Consider the following 9,955-nt stretch of genomic DNA (forward strand, 5'->3'; position numbering starts at 1 on the left):
TCTAGGGCAATAAACCTTTAACAGATGCTTATAAAAATCAGATTTTGTAATTACTTACTGATATGATACCATGCAGCACGTGTGGGGATTTAAACAGAACCAAAATGGCATCGACCACATGAAAGCTGCAGGAATCGTTTCCCTTTCTGTTATCTTCTGTAGCTTGTTGCTGTAGCACACGCAGGGTTTGTCTCTGAAGGCTCTGTAGCTGAAAGCTTTGTAGAAAAGAGATTGCTGCCGAGGCTTGCAGGGCTGTTGGCTTTGTAGCTTTGCCTATTAGGAGATGTTCTTCAGCTGCAATCTTTGCAGCGGTGCTTGGTGCTTCTTCCAATAAAACAAAACTGTCCTAGGGACTCTCAGCTCCTCCTGGAGTTTGTCTCTTGGCCCAGCAAGACACATCTGCTTGCTCCTGGGCTTTACAATGCTATACGGCAAGGGGTCTTGCAGTGTGTTTAGGTAAATTGAAGCACAGCTCAGATTCCAAGCAAAGATTCTGACTTTTTCCAGAGCTTGGACAGTTGCAAGGTAAGGCACTGGCTCTTTGGGCTGGTGATTATAGATTTCCTGAGACAATGATGGCCAATGATAATGAAGATTAAGAGCTAAAAAGTTGACACTTTAACCTATGGAATGAGTTTTCTCAAAACGTGGCCAAAAGCACACACACCTTGGCCCACTTGGACCCCAAGGCATGTTCAGACAAGCCTGGGCAATGTGGGCAATTTCCTGAAAAACCAGACCTGCTGGCTGCTGCCAGGCTTTTTGTCCCTTCAGGACAGCTTCTCAGTGTTGATATTTGAACCACAGCTGTAAAGAGAAATATTAGCTGCTATCTGTAATGAAGAAATAAAACAGGATCTATGCAGATGGGCTTGAGTTTGGTGTTAAAATGGAAGTGAAACATCTCTCACTAGCCTACATTCTTATTTAATAGAATCTTGAGAATAATCATCTTCAGATTGTCTTCAGATCTCTTTGTTCTCATAAGGAAAACTGGTACAAAACAGAATTTACTCTCCTGATTAATTGAATGACTTTAAAATACCTTTAGGATCTGCAAACTAATTATATTATTGCATCCTATCTCTTCTCCAAGGAAGTAGTTTATTCTTATCTATTAAATGTGCAGGTGTCAGTCTCATTTACTGTACATCATTCCCAATGTATAATGAATTGTTAATCTTGGCCTTTCAGAAAGCTGCCAAAATAGTTCACAGAGACTGAGCATATTTTCATAACTATCTTTGGACTAACTCAAAATTGTTTTTAAAAGCATAGGTGTGGTGGTGTTACAAGCTCTTCCTCCAGTATGGAAATAAGTAAAGCTGTCAGAGCCACAAAACCAATTAAGGGAGTGGAATATCTTCCTTACTAGGAGAGGCTGAGGGTGCTGGGGCTTTTTAGCTTGGAGAGGAAGAGACTAAGGGGTGACCTCATTAACATTTATAAATATGTAAAGGGAAAGTGCCAAGAGGATGGAGTTAGGCTTGTAAGAAACAAGCTCACTGCTAAATTTTAAATACAGTTTATTGTAAAATAAAGGCAAAACAGTGCTGGGCGCATAGCAGATTCGCTAGAGGCACGCCATAACAACACGAGTCTCTGTGGCGCAATCGGTTAGCGCGTTCGGCTGTTAACCGAAAGGTTGGTGGTTCGAGCCCACCCAGGGACGACTACTGCTCCTTTCCTCTGCCGACGGTAGAGGGATTGTAGCCTTGATAGACCTTTAATTTATCCAAGTGCCGGGTTCTGCACATTGGCCACAACAACCCCATGCAGTGCTACAGGCTGGGGTCAGAGTGGCTGGAGAGCAGCCAGGCAGAGAGGGACCTGGGGGTGCTGGTTGATGGTAGGATGAACATGAGCCTGCAGTGTGCCCAGGCAGCCAAGAGGGCCAATGGCATCCTGGCCTGCATTAAGAACAGTGTGGCCAGCAGGAGCAGGGAGGTCATTCTGCCCCTGTACACTGCACTGGTTAGGCCACACCTCGAGTCCTGTGTCCAGTTCTGGGCCCCTCAGTTTAGGAAGGATGTTGACTTGCTGGAACGAGTCCAGAGAAGGGCAACGAAGTTAGTGAGGGGCTTGGAACACAAGCCCTATGAGGAGAGGCTGAGGGAGCTGGGGCTGCTTAGCCTGGAGAGGAGGAGACTCAGGGGTGACCTTATTGCTCTCTACAACTACCTGAAGGGGGGTTGTAAACAGGCAGAGGTTGGTCTCTTCTCCCAGGCAGCCAGCACCAGAACAAGAGGACACAGTCTCAGGCTGCGCCAGGGGAAGTTCAGGCTGGAGGTCAGGAGGAAGTTTTACACAGAGAGAGTGATTGCCCATTGGAATGGACTGCCCGGGGAGGTGGTGGAGTCGCCGTCACTGGAGGTGTTCAGGAGGAGACTTGACAGGGTGCTTGGTTACATGGGTTAGTTGATTAGGTGGTGTTGGGTGATAGGTTGGACGCGATGATCTTGAAGGTCTCTTCCAACCTGGTTTATTCTATTCTATTCTATTCTATTCTATTCTATTCTATTCTATTCTATTCTATTCTATTCTATTCTATTCTATTCTATTCTATTCTATTTCCATATGAACTTGGCACCGCAACAAAACCAGCGTGCTAAGGAACGTGAATTGAGTTGAGCTTATATAGACGTCAAACATGCATATTCATAAATATCTCCACAAATTCCTTTACATTTCCCAAGCACACTCCCACCCCCCTCATTCCCAGTCCCACCTGTTGCTGGCTGCAGTCAGGGCTGGGACAAAGGTTTGCGTTCTTGACCCAGCCAGTCTTCAGACATCCCGAGGCCTCACCCTCCCTCCATTTCTCTTTCAATACACATCCTCCACAACACAGACTAAACCAGCCAATCAGCTTAAGGATTGAACCCTGCGGCCCCCAGCAACGCCAGCACCCACCTTCCCCTTGCGAGAGCCAAATATCACAGTTTCTCACAGGCTCTTCTTGATGATGCCCAATGACAGAACAAGGGGCCATGGGTGGAAGTTGAGGGGCAAGTTCCATGGAAACATAAGGAAAAAAATTTTCACTGTGAGGGTGATGGAACACTGGAACAGGATGCCCAGGGGGGTTGTGGTGTCTCCTTCTCTGGAGATCTGGTATAGGTGATCCTGCTCTGGCATGGGGGTTGGAATAGATGATCTTTCAAAGTCCATTCAAAGCCCTAACATTCTGTGATTCTGTGATGCATGCTAAATGAATCTGTTACAAGTATGTGCATAAAAGCTGACAGAACTGCATCTTTTCATCTTGGGGGAGACTTGAGGGGTGAACTCATTAATGTTTACAAATATGTGAAGGGTGAGTGTCAAGGAGGACAGAGATAGGCTTTCCTCAGTGATATCTAATGATAGGACAACAGGTGCAAGCTGGAGCATAGAAGGTTTCACATGAACCCAAGGAAAATCTGTTTCAGTGTGAGACCTGGAACAGGCTGTGCAGAGGGTTTGTGAAGTCATCTTTGGAGACATTCAGAACCTACCTGGACATGTGTGATCCTAGGTGATTCTGCTCTGGCAGGGGCATTGGACTAGATGATCTTTTGAGGTCCCTTCCAACACCTAACATTCTGTGATTCTGTGATACTTCAAACTATTTCTGGATAGATAAATGTTCTGGGTGATGTAGTAATTAGAGGTCACAGCTATGGTCTTCAGACTGCAGCTACTACTTATGAGTCATTACATTTTTATTTTGGCACTGATCTGTGACAAATTCTGGTGAAATTAGTCGTTCTCTCCGGTTTGCTAAACAGCTAACATTAAGCCTAGATACGTGCAGCCTTACCCTTGATTGTTGGTAGCTTTCAGTGCATCTTAGTAAGCGCTGCATTCTCTTGCAAGAAGGTGGGCTCTCCTGCTCCCCATCCCAGGATAAACAGTACTTAGGGAGGGAACTGCTTGCTGGTGTCAGAAGAGAAAGCAGATAGAGTTTTATTAGCCAAAAGCTTTAATGAGAGTGCCAAAAAGTGATTCAGCCTTTTTGTAACAAGAGCGTTGCAGTGTACTTAGCTGAAGGCTCTGCCTCTGTTTGTGTCCTGCCTACTAAAAATAATCACCCTGGCTGACGCCAAAGCATGTAATGTGGCAATCGCAAGTTGCCAATCATGAGACTGGAAATACATAGAAAAGTGTGTGCGGTCCTGCAGGCTGCATTAAATAAGTGAGAGGAGAGTGGTTTGCTGCGGGCTTTGCTACATGTAGCACTTGCTGAAGGCCTCTGGGCTGTGCCTGAGATGACTCCTTCACAGAGGTGGCCCGATAGATCATTCTGGTTTTCTCTTCATCAGGCTGTTTCTCCAAGCTGTGAATTGCAGTAATTGAAAAATGGAGCTTTTATAGCAGAAGGTTGGTGTCCACTTCTGGCCAGCCTACAACATGTAAGACCACTCAGATGCCTTCTCTGTCCCAGCACTGCCTCAGTGCTTCTGACTAGTGTTGGATTTTTGCTTGTAGATATTAACGCAATATTTTATCTGCCTGTGTAATACATGCTCTGTTAATTTTACATCTGGGTGCACACATTTTTCAATGTGACATTTTAAAAAATAACAATTTGTAGTTATGTAATGGCTGGAAAGCAGGGCAACTTTTTTTCAACATTCACTTTTTTCTGGGCTCTACAAAATAGGTCAATGTCACAACTCCCTTTTTGCGGAAGCACAAAGACTCCTAAATAGAAGAGAAATTAATTGCTGCAGGAAAATCTGCAATAAAGCCCCAGGTTCTACATTCTTGTCAACAGATGTCTTTGCCTTTGTTCCTCTCACAGTTCATTATCCCTTTGTGTTAGTACTTACTTTTGCGTCTGTCTTGTCTTTTGTTTCTATACCCTTCTCTGTTCTTCACTCCTCAGCACTGAGGCATTTGAGAGTCTCATGCTCCTGAATGGTTGTAGCAACTTTCCATTCTGCTCAGAATCACGATCAGGTTTACAATACAGAGTTAAAAGCATGTAAAAAAATCTCATCTCACTTAAGCTGTATGCACAGTTGCTCCTGGGAGATGGCTCAGACCAATTATAAAAAGCATGATCCATTAATACACCCTCTGGAGAAATCAGTTGCCAAACTGTACCATGGGAGATCCTCATGAAGCTTCTAGATTGAATGGGTGAGTTTTGCCAGATAGGAAAACAGCAATCCTTCCATGTGATGTCTGATATATCTGTTTCAATGTGAAAAGTACAGAACCTTCACAATTAAGCCATTACAAGAACCTTTTCACTGGGATAAACAAATTCTTTTTCCTGTATAAAACACTGAACATTTTAATCAAAACCTTAGAAAAGCTGTTCAGGCTGATACAAATTTCTCTATTAGAATTTTCACTCTGACTAAATAAGGAGGAGTCAATGAAATAATATATTACTAAAATACAATATTTTACTGGGCATTGTTAGGCAAACCTAATTATAAGAATTGCTGTCATTAGCTCTGCTGCACTGATACCTGCACTGAGCACCTGTGACATATCTAGAACATGATAGTACATATGCATAGTCAAATTTCTGTGAAATAGGAAAAATCTGCCATGGAGAGAGCACAGATTATACTGCAGTGTCTTGGTTTGTTTGGTTTTTTTTGGTTGGTTTTGTTGTTGTTTTCATTTTGTTTGGTTGTTTGGGTTTGGGGGTTGTGTTTGGGGTTTTTTGGTGGGGGATCATTTGTTTTTTTCTTTTTCTGTTGCTGGTTTTGGTTGGTTAGGAGTGTGTGTGTCTTTGTGTAAAATTAAAACCTTTGAAGGACTGGAGAATTCACACATGTTGGCAAAGGTTGTTCACTGTACATATGCCATGTGAGGGCATGGACTACACAGTTTCCCAAGGAAATCATAGAGGTGAAAAAGATTTCATTCACTACTTTTGTATTTGTTATCATGAGAGCTGTCAAAACAGATCTGTAGATAAATCACTTCTCGTAGGCTTTGTAACATGTTTGTCCTATCAATATAAGCCTCTCCTCTCAGACAACCATCTGTGTCAAATTGCTCCAGTGAAACTCATCTGTTCACAGATCAATTAGTTTTACATCAACTCCACCTAAGTTGTGTTTCCCAGTGGGACATGCTGCTGGGTGATGTGGGAACTACTGACAAGCACTCAGTGTAATACAGGATGTAACTTTGTTTTTACAAAGATAGTGGAAAGAAACACAGCTTTTGCAAAAGTCTGAGCTCTCAGCCTCTACAGTTTCGTTCCTGCAACCTGACCTGGCCGTGCTCAGCCAGCCGGGAAAGCCTGCCCTCCACTGCCTGTACTCTTAAAAGGCAGCAGTCAGGGAACTAATTCAGCAAAGTGTCTTGACTGCTGGAGCCGAAGAACAGCGTGGATGTGTACAGCAGGTACTTTATTCCTATGTGCCTACAAGGTAAAATTGAGGCCTCACACTCTTTAAGGGTGGGTGATGGTTGGTCCTGACTTTGCTCAGGGGTCACTGGCATTGCACCCATTCACTGCAGCTGAAAGATGCACCCAGAACCAAAAAGTGACCACCACAGCACAGTGCAGGGCCCTACTGGCCAGCTAAGCCTCATCCTGTCACTTGACACCATGAAGACATCCCTAACACACCTGCTTCCAGAATGTCCTGTATTCCACTTATTTAAAGACACATCTCCTGCAGTGTGGTCCTACCATATGCCAACCTGCCTTACCTACCCAGAGGGGATGGTGGCATTTGGCCTCTGGGAGCCAAGACACACACCCATGTCAGACCTCAGCCAGCCTGTCCCTGGCTGCAGCTTCCTCGAAGTCCAAGACCATTTGTTGAAGGAGCTTAGGTTACAGCAGCCTGAAACCCTTCAATCTGGCTATTGCAAATGGTCTTCCATTACTTGCTATTTTTATGAAGCCTGCTACAAACAGGAACACTAGAAAGAGAAGTGCCCTTAACAAGAACTTGCCTTCAGGGAGAAATTGATTGAAGTCCAGATTGGAATGATGGCAAATATTATTTAGGTTTTTACACTGTTTATTTGTTGAAGGTGAAAACAGATTCTGTCAAAAATCTAATGGCCAACAATGCGTGCTGTTACTGTAGAGTTGCATCCAGGTTTGGACCTGTGCATTCAGAGCAGTTTACAGTAAATACCATCATCATCACATTATTAGCATAACAGGGACATTATAGAAATAATGTAAAAGGTTGTGATGCCAGGAAACATGTGGGTGTTGGGTTTTTTTTTCCTCAGGGAAGGATTTGCTTGAAGACAAACTCTGGTCCATTTTCCCTCCCCAAACCTTTTGTGACCACTTCTGAACACAGTACATAACTTGCAATGACTTGAACACAACCCTCTGAGCATTCCTCTTCCTCCATTGCTCATCTTTGCTTTGTTCCTTTTCACCTTCATGGTGTTAGTTATAGAATTTAGGCTTAATCATAGAGTGGTTTCAGTGAGAGGCAAGGCCAAAAACACATTGTTCATTTTCTTGTGCACCTTTGTCCCTCACTGGGTCAATCTTTACAATGAGAAGCACTCAGTTTCACGAAGGCAACTAAATTGTTTTCAGCAAAATGAATAAAGGCTTGGAAGCCTGTTGCTCTGCAGTGTAATTTCTTCAGTAAAAAATGCACTGATTTTTCTGAGGCATGTAATTCTCATTCAAATTTTAATGAAAAATTTCAGATAACTGAAAAAAATGTAAAATCTAAACCAAAGTGCTGTGCATCCATCTGACACAGTAACTGCTACAGTCTGCACCATGAGCAGGAATGTGTAAGATTTATTTGAGAACTGTTGCAAAATCATTCAAACCTATGGTTCCATGTAAGTGATATAAGAACACTGGCTGTATCTTTGAGTTTCTCAATGAGTTTTGCATAAATGGTTGTGGTTTGCTTACAGCATTTGATTACTTGATAGCCCCTCCCTTCACATGTGTTTCAGGATGTCATTGCTAAAAGGTTACTTATTCCTTGAGCTACTGAGGATTTTTTAAAATATGAGTTCCTGAGGCAATGCAAACTGCAACAGAAAGAAAAGTGAAGGAAAAGAATTTACGATCAACCAAAGATAAATCCAGAAGAATGAAGAAGTGCAAGCTTTTCTTCATGGGTTTGTTTTCATTTCAGTTTTTCCTTTCTCTTTATCAGAATCTTTTCCACATCCCTTTTACTGTTTGTTTGGGAAGAGGGTGCTTTAGCATTGAATATGTAATAATAGTGTGTGCAGAATCCCTATAACAAGAAAGACAGATTTTTACTTTGCTTTGGTTGTAGAGCTATAGGCAATCAGCTTTCATTATCTATGTAGCCGTAAGGTGCTGTCTCCATTACCTTTAGGTAGAGCCTGTGAAATAGTTGTGTCCCTTGTTGGCTCTCTCAAATTTGCTTTTTATTTGCCTCTGAATTTTAAAATTGCAGTCTAATATTTGTTGGTTTTCTTTATTCTGAGCTAAGGAATTATATGGTTACATATCTGTATCAGATGATTTAAATGTTTTGGCTTCTGTGTAGATCTGTTGTTTTAAGGGCATCTTAGAATGTGATTTAAGTTAAACTTCCTCCTAATTGTTTAAGCTAAACTGAAAGAAGACTACTTTAAACTGGGGGAAAAATATTAAAAAATGAAAGGCGTGAAGCTTGTCACTCTAAAGCATCCTGACAGAAAGGGTCCCTCCTGATTCTCTTAGAGCTTTCCAGATGCCTGGTTTGCGTAAGGGCAGTTGTATTGAACAAAATGTGTAGCTAGCCTAACCTTGCCACTGAGACGATTAATTAAGCAATGATTAAGGTGACATGTGCCTAAAAAAAGTGTAAGAACAGGGTATACTCTACTTGCAGCTCAGAGATTTTCTGATTCCAGAGAGGCCATATCACCATACAAAATGGTTGAATAGATTAGTAATTAATAACCCTCTCTGTATTTCTCTTCCACAAACCTTTCTAGTTTTCCCTGAAACCCATATAAACATTCAGCTTCCTGTGGCAGATAATTCTACTGAATGACATTCCTTTTGGTGGGAAAAAAACCCACTTCTCTCTTGCTTGTTCTGAACTTCCTTCCGGCTAGTTTAAGATCTTTTCCACACTTTCCCTGATGGTTATATTTTAATGAGCTCTGGTCTGGTTTCAGAGTGAGGAATCCTAATTTACTTAGTCATTCATTGCTAGACTTTCACTAAGATTTCTTCTTCACTGAATCTTCAGACTGAAAGTCTGCATCTGGAGGGGAGAGTAGGCAATGACTTCAGGCTCATCTTATACATGAACATAAACTTATCTAAGCTGTTTGAAAGACAACAATGTGCACTGTGGCCACTTGCTCACTTTCTGCTGGTCACAAAACATTACTTAAGTGACTATAATATATGGAGAAATAAGCAGAGCTTGTGTTCAAATGGCAATATTCTTAGTTAGTGATGCATGATTTTTTTCCAAGTGGCACTAGTAAAGCACATGACTCTGTTAGTTATACATGCACATGGTTGTATTCATATGAAGAGGCAATTGTTCAAGTGGAACAAAAAAAAACATTCCAAAACCCAAACTCAGAGTTGCTTAATTTCAGTGGAAACAGGCCCATTTAGAGTGAGCACACCTGCACAGGATACATGTGCATTGAATGGTATGAAGACAGCACTGAAAAGAAAGGTCCAGAACAATTTAGATGGCTTGCTACTGCAGGCCTGAAGGCGGGCCTTTCTTGGCACTCAAAATTTTAGCAGATCTGCTGTGAGAAATAAGGCATGATTGTACGAGTGAGGAATAGGCAGAGGCTGTCACTACAGATGCCTGGAATGTTAATGCAGAGGAGTTTGTGTGCTGTTGCCTGTCTTGAATTGTCTCTGCTTTGTCTCACAAAGCAAGTGATTCACTGTTGTGTTTTTTTTTGCCCAGGGTGGGGCAGTCATTACTTTCCCAGTTTGCTAAATATAGAGCTGAACCATGACTAAAATACTAATATTAAAAAAGAGACAAAAAGCTGATGTCTCATG

The 9,955-nt window shown here is 42.2% G+C and overlaps 1 non-coding gene across 1 annotated transcript; it reads left to right on the forward strand.

The window, feature by feature from the left end:
• Nucleotides 1-1,598: 1,598 nt before the first annotated feature.
• On the forward strand, nucleotides 1,599-1,672 carry TRNAN-GUU (transfer RNA asparagine (anticodon GUU)). Its single transcript has one exon. It is a non-coding gene; the product is annotated as a tRNA-Asn (tRNA).
• The last annotated feature ends 8,283 nt before the right edge of the window (nucleotides 1,673-9,955 follow it).

The sequence above is a fragment of the Melanerpes formicivorus genome, unplaced genomic scaffold (genome assembly GCF_026170545.1).
Source record: "Melanerpes formicivorus ecotype bairdi unplaced genomic scaffold, bMelFor1.0.p_v2 SCAF_6, whole genome shotgun sequence".
Lineage (NCBI taxonomy): Eukaryota > Metazoa > Chordata > Aves > Piciformes > Picidae > Melanerpes > Melanerpes formicivorus.